This window comes from Clupea harengus, chromosome 10 (genome assembly GCF_900700415.2).
Source record: "Clupea harengus chromosome 10, Ch_v2.0.2, whole genome shotgun sequence".
NCBI lineage: Eukaryota > Metazoa > Chordata > Actinopteri > Clupeiformes > Clupeidae > Clupea > Clupea harengus.
In genome coordinates, this window is record NC_045161.1 from 5,699,877 (window position 1) to 5,713,316 (window position 13,440).

Genomic DNA, 13,440 nt, shown 5'->3' on the forward strand with positions numbered 1-13,440 from the left:
TCACTATTATTTAAAGACCTATAGGACACTCATTTCAAAATATTTTGCACCCTTATGGGGTTGTTTTCTTAAGCTTTACATTAAGTAATGTTTTCTACAGTTGTATTCATTTAAGAGAAGGTAAATGATAACAAAATGCAGATGTACTGTATGCATTGTGTGATTTAGCATGTATTACCCTTACACAAATGGACCGTTTCACTTCTGATATAGGGGTGAAGAATAGTCACTCAACCTGGCTCACAATGTAGTTTTGTAGTTTACTTGCTGTGTCACCAAAAAACAGAATCATCTCACTGCCAAGTGCACTTTTAAAAGTCCATGTTGCAGCTACCAGCAGGGAAGACGCTTTGCTGCATTCTTGACAAGAAAATTATTGCTACAGGTCTTAAGCAACACAAATACAGTATTTGGATAATTAAAATCTTTTAAAACTTAAAGCTTAAAACTTAAAATTTTGGAATACAGATTCCCCTCGAAGAAGTGCAGTCAATATTTTATTCAGGCAAATCCGACTAATGTAATGTTCAAGTTCAAATTCAAGTATTTATTTGTCAGATGCACAGAAAAACAGAGTCACACAGGGCACTGAAATTCTTAGGACAAGACGCCGCACAACAAACTACCATAGCATAACATAAATAACATAACATAACATATAAGTACTCTGAACATAGATTACACATATAATAAACATATATTAAATCTACAAAATAAATATACAATACAATCTGCTAAACATATAATACACATATAGTAACCTATACTAACCTAATATACCTATACTAACCTAAAGACAAATCAAATGTGCCTGGTATCAGGTAGTGCAATATTACTAATAGTGCAACAGTAGAAAACTGTAACATGTAAAGTGGCGAGACTGTATCACTGTCCATTTAAAAGCCTGATGGCCCTTGGAAAGAAACTGCTCTCCAATCTACGGGTGCGAGATCGAATACTTCGGTACCAGAAGGCAAAGGGGGAAAAAGTATGGATGGTAGCAGTCTTTAAGGATCCTGCCAGCTTTTCTGATGCATCGTGTGTGGAAGATGTCCTGCAGGGCTGGGAGCTCCCTGCCTATGATGAACTCGGCAGACCTGACCACACTACGTAAGACCTTACGGTTATGTAATAGGACAAAGTTGCTATTGCTTTTGTTTTCGCATGGAAAAGAGATGCATATCTCCTTAGTCACCGGAAATGGTTTTATGATGATGATTTTTTGAACAGTTTCCCCTGTTTTCCCCAAGTTTCATCCTCTTTTCCCATGTTATATTGTTTAATGTGTAGACATGGGTTAAATTGATGGAAGACATCCCCCAGATACAGAATCTACTTCAACAAAATCTACTTTAAAAAAGAATCAGTTCCACATTTGTTTTTATACCCTATATGACTGCTTCATTATATAGCTTCTGGGTCTATTTTAGATAAATCTGTGTTTGTATGTAGTAAACCCATATCACACTCTAAGACAGAGATTTTACCAGCTGTATTTTATTGAATTTTAATGTGGGTGATCCTAATTGAATTGATTAAAATATTGCTTCATTACAATTATGCTTGATTGTTTCATTATCTTTAGTCCTTGGTGCATGTTTAGGACTGACCGGCATGCTCATTTTTGTTAGTTGCTTTCTTTGATTTCGTGCATGTATGGGGCTATGCTGTGATATGCTGCCTTCCATCTCCGCTTGACCCGCATGCTATCTTTTTGTTTGTTTTCTTTGATTTAATGCATGGGGCTTCCAAGAGAAACCATGTGGCTTCCAAATAGGTGGGAAGAACACAACAAACCTCAAGAGGTACCTGAAAGCGCACAACCCTGCAATTCATGCCACTGTAAATTAGCTAGTAGCTGTCAATGATAACTAGCTAATGTTAACTAGTTATTAGCATATATTAGCCAACGTTAAGTCACCTTCAAATGGGCAGTGGAGTGTATAGGGTGTCAGCTTGGATAGTTAGCTAATAATTATCGATTAAAGCCTCCTGTTAGCCTTGGCAAATGATCACCAAAACGTTTAACTAGCTAACATCAGATAACGATGAGGTAGCATAACTTAGTTATACTAGTTATACGATAGCTGGCTAGTAAACTCATTGCAGAATGGACTATAGGACAGGCCACGCATGACATTGATCAAGAAAAAATAAATGAATATGTGATTTTACATATCTTTGTCTATTTGGGCATTTGTTATTATCATCAAGAAAAGCCACATAATGAGTCAGATGTAATCAGGACAGGACATTAACCTTCCCTACCTTTAATTTATCTGGCAGTCCCCTTAGTGTTTGTGAGGAAATAAAATATCTGGGCCATGTAATTTCTGATGATTGGACAGATGACAACGATATATATCGACAGCGCTGTAAAATATATTCTCAGGCCAATATGTTACTAAGGAAGTTTTCTGTGTGCTCAGATTCAGTTAAATGTTCCCTGTTTAGAACCTACATAACGCCATTGTACACTGCTCATTTGTGGTCTAATAACAGGAAAAGGAGTATACAGAGACTGAAAGTAGCTTACAGTGATGCTTTTAGATTGCTGCTTCATGTGCCTAGGTGGCATAGTGCTAGTCAGTTGTTTGTGTCTAAGCACCTACCAACCTGTGAGGCACTCTTGAGACAATTGATGTATGGTTTCATGTGTCGACTGGACAAGTCTGAGAACTGTATAGTAGAGGCGCTGGTCAACCCTCTAAAGCAGGGCTCTTCAACCTTTTTCAGCCCAAGGACCCCTTGGCTGAGAGAGACACTGAGCAGGGACCCCCACCCCCCCAAATGTGGGCCTGATATTCATATAATTTATTTGGAACTAATAGGCCGCAACATGAACACTGTTTTCGTTTCAACCCGCTCCACAGGCGCGCATCTACACAATCTTTAGCTCATAAAAAAGAACGAGTCGTGCTTAGCTACCAAAAAAAAGTTCGTCGCTGACTTTCCAGTCAATTTTTGGTGCGTCTATGTTTTATGCCGAACTAGTTTCTTCAGAGCGCACAAGGATCTTGGTCGCGAGTGCTGGCACTTTTCGACACGTGATCGTTCTACACCAATGAGGTAGCTGCTTTTTGTCAACAGAATGGCAAGATGGCGGCTCCCGTGGTTAGATTCAACGTTACCGATAAAGAGGAAAACACCAGAACATCCTCAAAAGTGGGCTAAATGGGTTCTAAATAGTGCTGTATACATAGCCGCGTCCCATAAGAACAATGAGGCAAATATACGATAATGTTATGCTTATGTTAAGTCATTTAGATCAAGTTTGACATACCTGGGAATACACCTTACTGACGATCTAACATGGACTGTGAACACCCAGCACACACTGAAGAAATCAAGGCAAAGACTGTACTTCCTACGTCAGCTGAGGAAGTTCATAGCATCAGCACCCATCAGCTGTGTGTCCTGACAGCATCATCACTTGGTATGGGAACTGTACAGCCTGTGACTGCAGTGCCGCATCATCAGAGCACCTCTCCCTATTCTGCAGGAGACCTACAAGATAAGACTACATACCAGGGCCCAAAGTATTGTAAAGGACTCCTAACATCCTGACCATGGACTTTTCAAAACACTGAGGTCAGGCAAACGTCTCTGCTGCTACAAGACCAGAACAGAGAGACTGAGGAGGAGCTTCTTTCCTCAAGCATTCCGTATCCTGAACACACACAATGACTACATGCTTTACATTAGTATTTCTATGTATGTGACAAATAAACCTCCTTCCTTGTATCAATAAAAGGCAGTAATTGTACTTATACCAATGACCATTTGTTCGTTCGTTCGTTCGTTCGTTCATTCATTCATTCATTCATTCATTCATTCATTCATTCATTCATTCATTCATTCATTCATTCATTCTTCCACAAATGAAAACAACACTGATGAACCATAAAAACAATCTTTATGAAAAATATGAAATATGATATATAAAACTGTACAAAACTAAATAAGAAATAACAGATTAAGGACACTCAGTCCTCACTGTCAGTGTCAGGAGAGTTATCTTCCAGTTCCTCAGTTTCTTTTGTGTTGGCACAATTACAGCAACGACATAAGTCTGTAACACAGTCCTGCAGAAAAACAGGAACATCTTCCTGTCTCACAGGCACCTTTGCAGCCGCAGTGTATCACATGCAAACCACTGTCAGGGGCCGGATTTCTGGTCATCCAGGTGCAAGGTCCCATCCTCTATTTGCCAACCACATTCAGCAGGTGATGGAGCACTTATATTTTGTTTGCTGATGACACCTTGGTAATGTCAATGATACGTGTCCTGTTGCCAGTCCCTGTGAAAACATATAAACTGCATGGGAAATCTGTCTGCACACTTACAGCAATGACTGCCACATCAGTGTCAGAGCTCTTGATAATGACAGCTTTATGCTCCCGTGCAGCATGTTGTGCATGTAAAAACAACAACAGGTCTTCAACAACACGAACAGACTGTACACTCTCCTTAACAGTCACACAGTGACATTGATTTGTATGTGCGATGTACAAGCAGAGGTTTTTGCCCACTATTGTAAGGTCTGCATTTTTCCATGCAACATACAGGAATTCGGCAAGTGCTTCCTTATTTGTTCCTTCTGAGAGAAACTTTTTCCATTGGGTTGGGGTCCTCTGATCCGGGTCTAAGATTTGTATGCGTTGTGACCCTGCATCAGCTCTACGTGACCGTTCTAGGTTTTTGATACTGATGGGGGAAATCACGAGTCAGCCTCTTCTTCAACATATCCTGTCTGCAACACAACAAAACAGTGACAATTAAGAGTCACAGGAGTATCATGAAAAGCAGAGAGTGGTGGAGGTGGTACAAGACATAACAGGCTAGAACCTATCTGCCATACAGCACATTTAACACCAAAGATGCCCAAGAAAGGCACACAACATCACTAACCGCACGCACGCGCACGCGCACACGCACACGCACACACACACACACACACCAGCTATTCTCCTTGTTGCCAACTGGTACATGTCTGTGCAAACAGCAAGACTTAAAAACAGTTTCTCAGGCCTGTCACACACATGTTGTGTAAAGCTGGACTTGCACATGACAAATAATAAGACTTGAGAGAAAAATGCATTGCAGTTACCTGTAGTTTGAAGCATCAAGGCCTTCATTGGCTTTCACCAGTTCAATTAAGGCCTTCCTCAGCTGGCCCATGCATCCTCGGGAATATTTTCAAACTCCACATCAACACAGTGTTTGAAGTTCTCAGCCATGTCTCGAGACTCACCCTCCAACCCGAGCCACGTTTGTAGGCTTGTCCTGTATGTATTCCATCGTGTAGTGGTGAAATAATGTACCTCCTCGTGCTTGACTGAAGTAATATGCATAAAACAATGTTTGTTTTTTGATTTATTAAGACATTCCGGTGTATTTTCTTCGTCTTCCGTACTGCACGACGAAGGCATGGTGGACGCCATCTTGCAACTCTGTTGACAAAAAGCAGCTACCTTATTGGTGTAGCATGATCACGTGTCGAAAAGTGCCAGCACTCGCGACCAAGATCCTTGTGCGCTCTGAAGAAACTAGTTCGGCATAAAACATAGACGCACCAAAAATTGACTGGAAAGTCAGCGACTAACTTTTTTTTGGTAGCTAAGCACGACTCGTTCTTTTTTATGAGCTAAAGATTGTGTAGATGCGCGCCTGTGGAGCGGGATTCGTTTTCTAAAGGACTTTTCGTGGTTCATGTTGCGGCCTATAAGTGTCAGTCACACACACACACACACACACACACACTCCCCTACACATTTTTGAACAGAATTACAAATCATCTGTGACACACAACTCGTTTCAATTTATTCTGTTTATTATTGACATTTTTTCTCCCTTACAGTTAGCCATCACTCTGTATTCAATTAGGGAGGGACACATAAATGAGTAGCTTGAGAAGCTTAAGTATGGATGAAATATCTCATACCTAGTGACAGATCTGACGTTTGAGAATTCATCATTCATGTCTTTGGCGACAACATTCTCCCTATGAAGCATGCAGTGAGTCATACATGACTCTTGCACAGTCTGTGCACATCGCGACACATTTTGGCCAGGGTATATCATGTTCACGGAAAAAATTGTCGATCACTTTGAAAATCTCTGAACTTTTTTTTACCTCCAGGCAGCTGCTTACAGAATAGAAATTCCTCCTGCATTTCATTTTGATCGACAAATCACAAAAAGCTAAAAGCTGAGCGTTGTTTGACACATCGGTGGATTCGTCTAATTGTAGTGCAAAATAATCTGCCTTCGGGAGTTTTGCGACTAGTAGTGCACTCACATCAGCTGCCAATTCATCAATAGGGCGGGCATTGGGATGCTTTTCAGTTTTTTCCCAAACATTGTTTTGCACATATCACTAGCTGTTGGCAATATTAAACTTTCCGCAATTACGTATGGCTGTTTGGTCTGAGCGACACGTAATGCAACTTGATAAGAGGCTTTTAAAGCTAGCTCGCACACTTTGGCTGATTGTCTCATCAAGGTCTGCTGGCCCTCAAAAGATTTTAAATGTTTTTTTTCTTTCAAGTGAGCATGGGTTGCCTTTGAGTGTCGTTGCAGCTTTGATGGTTTCATAGTTTCGTTTGATAGCACAGAAGGGCAAAACACGCACACTGCTAATTTACCATCGTTCTCTTTGTAGGTGAAGGCAAACTTCAGATAATTCTCTGAATATTTACGTGTCTTCTCCCGTTTGCGTTTTTGGCTGTTCATGGAAGGGGTGTTGGCATCCTCTGAAGGTAGATCATCTGAACAGCCATCAGTGGTGTCTGACGAGGAACTTTTGTTCCGAGAAATTACAAAACAATCAATTATTTCATATTATATGGTCATGGCAGGTAACGTCTTTTGGCACCAGATAGCTAAATGTAGCTAAAAGTGCATATGTTACCATTATGATCAAATTATCGCGTGAAGACTCATGGGTAGCCTATGTAGGATATTATTTTTAAGGAATAGAAAGCATTTTTTACGTTCTGTTTATGTTTATGTAGTCTTTTGGACATTTTTAATTTTTGGAAGAGGGAAAAAATGCTTCAGATGAAATAATTTGGTGGACCCCCTGCAGTACCTCCGCGGACCCCCGCTCTAAAGAGCTGCTATCGATTTACTTTGAACTTAAGACGACATTGGCACAAAAGTCTTCATACTTTTTAATGCACTGTATTATGTATCTTTTTGTTTTTCTCTCTTTTTTATAGTTGTATGTCTGTTATTTTATATGGAACTTGGCGTCTGAAATAAAGATTTATATATTGGCCCCACTTTCCACTGTCAAGACTAGCCGTCTAGCTAAATCTGTTGGTTATCAGATTGCACAGCAATTCATATTGAGGATATGTGGTTGATTTAGCTCTAAGGCCAGGTAGGCATGGTAGTTGTATTGAGTTATCACATAATTTGAATCTTCAAAATCTAGACCCGATATTCTCTTATACTTTAATGATAATACTGTTAATTAAGTATTGCCTTAAAATTATTATTTACATTGAATTAATTGGAATTCAGCTGAAGGCATATACTAGAAGATCTGTATATACCTTAGAGCAGGGGTTGGCAAGTAACTTGGGCCGTGGGCCAGTATTTTTCCTCGCCACTAAGTGGCGGGCCAGAGTCTGGGTTGCTGCTTATTTAGACGCTGCGATAGGTGCCCCTTACGTGACCTTCGAACAACTAGGCCTACATGGAGAATGGATAGGTCTACTAAAAATAACTAATGATAATAAACCATGTGAATGAGCCCATTGGTGGTCTGTTACTCTATCTTAGCCCCCTCTGTCAATATAGCCTTGCCTATGGTGAATAATAGCAATGATGGACTTCTTTCAACATTGTGCCTCCTAATTAGACCTAGGCTACTACTTGGAGTCTACCTTAGGCTACTTTTATTTCAAAATAATTGGTTGACACAATGTAACAATGTTTATTGTTTGGGGAAAACAGCGTGCAGAGAGAAGTTAGCAAAGAATTAGCTGGGAACGAGGTCTTTGTCAAAAAGTCTGAAGAGGAAAGTTGACAACCAAAACAAAGCCTATAAAAGGGGAATGGAAAGACAATTTTGCTTTCATCTTACCCGGTTTCACTAATGGAAAGCCCATGTGTCTCATATGCAACGAAGTTGTCGCGGTTTGCAAAACCTAAACCTATGTTTTTTTTATTTCGCTCTGACGCAATAGTCTTGTTGCAACACTTCTGTCGGGCTGAAGTTCGGTTAAAGACGAGTGATGAAATTAAGAATGCAAATCATGGTGCCCTGGTGTTCTCTCTCATTTCCGCTTAGCATCAGCTTGCCTAATTCGTGAGCATGTCGACCGGAAAAAAAACGATGCAATAGGTGCCCCTTATGTGACCTCGCAACAACTAGGCCTACATGGACAATGGATAGGTCTCCTAAAAATAACTAATGATAATAAACCATGTGAATGAGCCCATTGGTGGTCTGTTTGAATAATTTAATTATTTTAATGAACTCTATCTTAGCCCCCTCTGTCAATATAGCGTCGCCTATTGTGAATAATAGCAATGATGGACTTCTTTCAACATTGAGCCTCCTAATTAGACCTAGGCTACTACTCAGAGTCTATTTTAGGCTACTTTTATTTCGAAATAGTTGGTTGACGCACCTCCTTACAATGTAACAATGTTTATTGTTTGGGGAAAATAGCTTGCAGAGAAGTTAGCAAAGAATTAGCTGGGAACCATGTCTTCGTCAAAAAGTCTGAAGAGGAAAGTTGACAACCAAAACAGAGCCTATAAAGGGGAATGGAAAGACAATTTTGCGTTCATCTTACCCGGTTTCACTAATGGAAAGCCCATGTGTCTCATATGCAACGAAGTTGTCGCGGTTTGCAAAACATAAACCTATGTTTTTTTATTTTTCGCTCTGACGCAATAATCTTGTTGCAACACTTCTGTCGGGCTGAAGTTCAGTTAAAGACGAGTGATGAAATTAAGAATGCAAATCATGGTGCCCTGGTTTTCTCTCTCATTTCTGCTTAGCATCAGTTTGCCTAATTCGTGAGCCTGTCGAAAACTTGGCTACGATCGGAATAATCTGACAGGCCAAAAAAAAAAAAAAAAAAAAAAAAAAAAAAAAAAAAAAAAAAAAATCGCTGGCGGGCCAGAATAGGCCCGGGGGCCGCCTGTTGCCGACCCATGCCTTAGAGACTAATTGTATCCACAATTTAAGTACAGCAAGCTAGCCTATTATGCGGTTGTAGACACAACACAGGGGGTCCATGGGCCTGAGAAGGGAAGGAAAGGAGTTTAATGTGGCTATAAGATGGACTATTAAATGTGACTAAAACTAGACTAAAATGTTCTGAGTTTCCGTCAACGAAAACTAGACTAAAACTAAGAAGGATGAAAATGACTCATTCTGAGTCATTCTGAGTGTGACTGTCAGATAGCCTAACTGGGCATTTGCTGGAGTGTGTGTGTGTGTGCGTGCTAAGCTAACCCAGGTTACTGTGACCAGGACTGCTACACCCCGCCGACCATCCCTGGGGTTCCGGTGGAAAGCCGGTGGCCCTCTTAGTCATTAGTCACTTTGCCAAAAGATAAGTAGCCTCAGTAGCCTAGCAGGATTACTAAATTCTCTCATTGCCTTTCCACTGTTGAACCTATTGCTAATCCCAGTGCCTCTGTCTTCTCTCTCTCCCTGGAGGGGGCGCAGTTTCTCTCTTCCAACGTATGGTGGGTGTGCAGGGCCGTTCTCGCCTAGCCTCTCCGGTATCTCCACGGGATAGCGAGTGGAGGGAGTTGAAAGAGCTGTTGAAGCAACAACAGGAGCAGTTTAACCAGCTCACCCAGATTGTGATCTCTCTGCAGAACCCCCCATTGTAAAGCAGACCCCCACGCAATGGTCCCTTGATATGTCGACAGTGCCAGCAGCCAGGCCATTTTGCCAGGGAGTGTGATGGGGAATTGTTCTCGCATGTGCGTAGACTACCGCCTGCTGAACAGTAAGACGCGTGAGGACTCCTTTCCCCTACCTCAGTGGTCGCCAACCCGTCGATCGACGGCTATCCACCAAAGAGCGCAATCCGTGCCAAGAAAGTTCAAGAGCTGAAAGTGGAGTTGAAGGCTCAACAGTCGCTTTTCTCAAAACCGTGTCATTCCAAGTCAAACGAACCATTTTAAGAAAATCTCCCCACTCGACCGTCTCAGATTTGGCTGAAAAAATTCAAGGTTGTTCATAGACTTCTTAGTAGCTATAGTCCCAAATATTAGCTCTCTACTCCCAATAGTTTTGTCACAAAAAGATGTTTTAGCAACTATGTCATGTGCATTTTCAGACGCTTTTTTTGCAGCGTTTTCTGAAGAGCCATTTTCAAATTGCTATAACTAGAGCTTTCTAGGCTTAAAATCTGATAACATTACTTGAAGAATATGGACTTCCAAGGGTGTGGCTTGGGTATATCATAGTATTCGGGGTGCTTGAATTTGCTCGAAAATTTTAGTCTAAGCCTGTGGAAAGCTCAATGTTAAAGCTAGAGACTTGATACTATAGACCTTCCTATGTATGCTCTGTATATTGTATTAAAAAACTGTCCCTATGTGATGAATGGTCTGGAAGATATGAAAGCTTGAAAATGGATGAAAACCCATTTTGTGCAATTTTTGGCATGCTATAGCAAAAATATGACAGCATTTACCAACATGAAACTATTTTTTTTGGAAAGATTTCTTCTTAACATATTAAAAAAATGTTATGGTGTTTTGCCTCGTTTTCTCAAAAACAAAAATGGAAAAGAAGGGATTTTTGTACACGCCCAGCATTCAATGGCCTATGGAAGCATATTCAAATGGTAACAAAATGCACTAACTTTATGACACAGAGCTTAAGACCCCGTTTACACGGAGGGAAAACGCTTATATTTTCATGCGGTTTGGCCTTTCATTTACACGAAAACGGAGGTGTTATCACGAAAACGATGATTTCTAAAAACTCCGGCCAAAGTGGAGATTTCTGAAAAAATTTTGTGTTTGCGTGTGCACTAGGTCAAACGGAGTTTTAAGTTCTCAAACGTCACAGTATGCGACTAAAAATGCATCACGTCATGTGAGCGTCCTATGTTAACAGTTAGTTTGCTTACTGATCATGGATGTTGTTAAGGTAGTGCTCATTTATACGTTAATGTAAACGCTTTTGGCCTGTTTGTATTTACAAACACAACCGCTTTTCTATATCGAGGAGCAGAGGTGAAGAACTGCTTGGAGGTCAGCAGTCTTTCTACAGCTTTCACTCCCAAGACGTAGGTACATTGCCTACCAACGTTGCCGCCAACGGTTTTGGATCCGACCAGGGCGAACTGCTGTCTGGTGGGAAAACGATCACACAATAGTCCACAGAAGGTTAGGGCTTTTCTTCTTAGTGCTGCCAAGCGTTCTCCCTGCGCCCAGATTTAGACTGTCTTTTACATCCTACTCCAGGAACAATCACACACCCTTAACAGGCAACAGGTGTCTCACCCACCTGCAGCCGGTCATAATTAATCCATTGGCGGGGCGTACCCACTGCGGCCAGTAAACAGAGTTCATTACACTACCCCCTCCTTTGAAAAGGATGGCGCCCTCACGTCCAATATTATTTACATCCACATCAAAGTCTTTGAACCATCCGGATTGTTTCCGTTGCCTCTGGGGCCGGGACAGTTCCGAACCCAGCGAAGCAGGATCCCGTGCAGGCGACCCAAGTTCCCCAGTCTCTGCTGCTGGCTCAGCCCCCTGTTGTCTCTGTGGTAAAGGGGAACCCACAGCCATTGAAGTGTCCTGTGCATGAGGCTCAAGCCCTCCAGTCCCCCAAAGAGCCACATACGGTTTTAGCTGGGGGCAAGCAGTCCATTCTTTTGGTGCAAAGCTACCCCCTTCTCCCTTAGCAGAGATCACCTGTTGTAAAATGAAATCATTACGTTGTATAGTGGGCAATTCCCACTCAAACTCAGGGTCGCTCACCCGGACCTCGCCCACCTCGCGCTCCCCCAAACAGCGAGATAGTGCATCAGCGTTACTGTGACGTTTTCCCGGTCTGTGCTGGATACTGTAACGAAAAGATGACAACTGCTCCAGCCATCGGGCAACCTGCTCTTCTGGTTCTTTGAAATTATGCAACCACTGCAATGAGCTATGATCCGTTCGTAATAAAAATTCACACCCCAACAAGTAATGGCGAAAGTGTCTGGTGAAATAGACGACAGCCAATAGTTCTTTCCGAGTAGTAGAATAATTACGCTCTGCTTTAGACAAGGCCCGGGAGCCGTAAGCGATAACTCGTTCCTGGCCGTCGTGCATTTGAGACAACACAGCCCCAATGCCACGGTCAGAGGCGTCTGTCCAAAATAAACTGCTTGGATATCTCTGGATATATCAGGACAGGTGCTGTAGTTAATTAATTTTTCAAAATGTCAAAGGCCTGCTGACATTCGTTCGTCCAGTGAAAGGGGATCTTTTTCTCGGTCAATTTATGAAGAGGTTGTGCTATAGATGCAAAATTAGCCACAAAGCGCCTATAATATGAGGCCAACCCCAGGAAACTGCGAACATCGTGAACACTAGCGGGTATAGGCCACGAGCACACAGCTTCGACTTTTGCCGGGTCTGTGGAAAAGCCCTCTGCAGAAATTACATGACCCAAATATGTCACTTTGAGAGAATAGGTTACATTTGGCAGGTTTGAGTTTTAACTGGGCAGATTTTAAACGCCCCAATACCTCTCCCAGGCGCGAGATGTGCTCAAGGAACGTCCTCCCAAAAAGAATTATGCAACACCAGGTTCTCGGATCTACCAGTGGTAAAGCGCCAAAGAAGAGAGTCAGTCAGTCAATAAGTTAACAATTTATTAAGATGACCATTGGGCACACAAAGGGGAGTTTGGGGGATAACTGCTCTACTTTCAGGGGTTAAGAAATGCAAGAAGCTCACAGCAAAGTGAATACACTACAAATCAACAGTTGCAAAGTTTAAAGTGAGTTAGAATCTCAACCAGGACACATCACACAGCAACCCGAAAAGCCTAAAAGCAAGCAGCTAACCCCCTAGCTACAGCCAGTGGCCCGTAGATGGTTAGGGCTATACATAGATTAAAAGCTTTGTTCTTTATTAAGTTAATTCCCAAGATTTAGATAAAAAATAGGGCTATCAATGCTGATCTTAAAACACCAAGCTGGCTGAGCCACTTAAAAGCAGTAGATATCGTCGCCCTGGCTGGGACTGAAACAAACTCAAAAGAAATAAACTCCAACAGTACAATCATCATGCCAAACAATTCCACTGCCATACGCAAACAACAATCACATAACAAACAAATCAAACTAAATAAACTGCACGCCATCTACCTTACCCCCTGTGCACAAAGAAAACCAAGAAACCAAAAGGGAGCGGATTGTTTGCAGACAGTTTTTATATGGCAGTCTTCT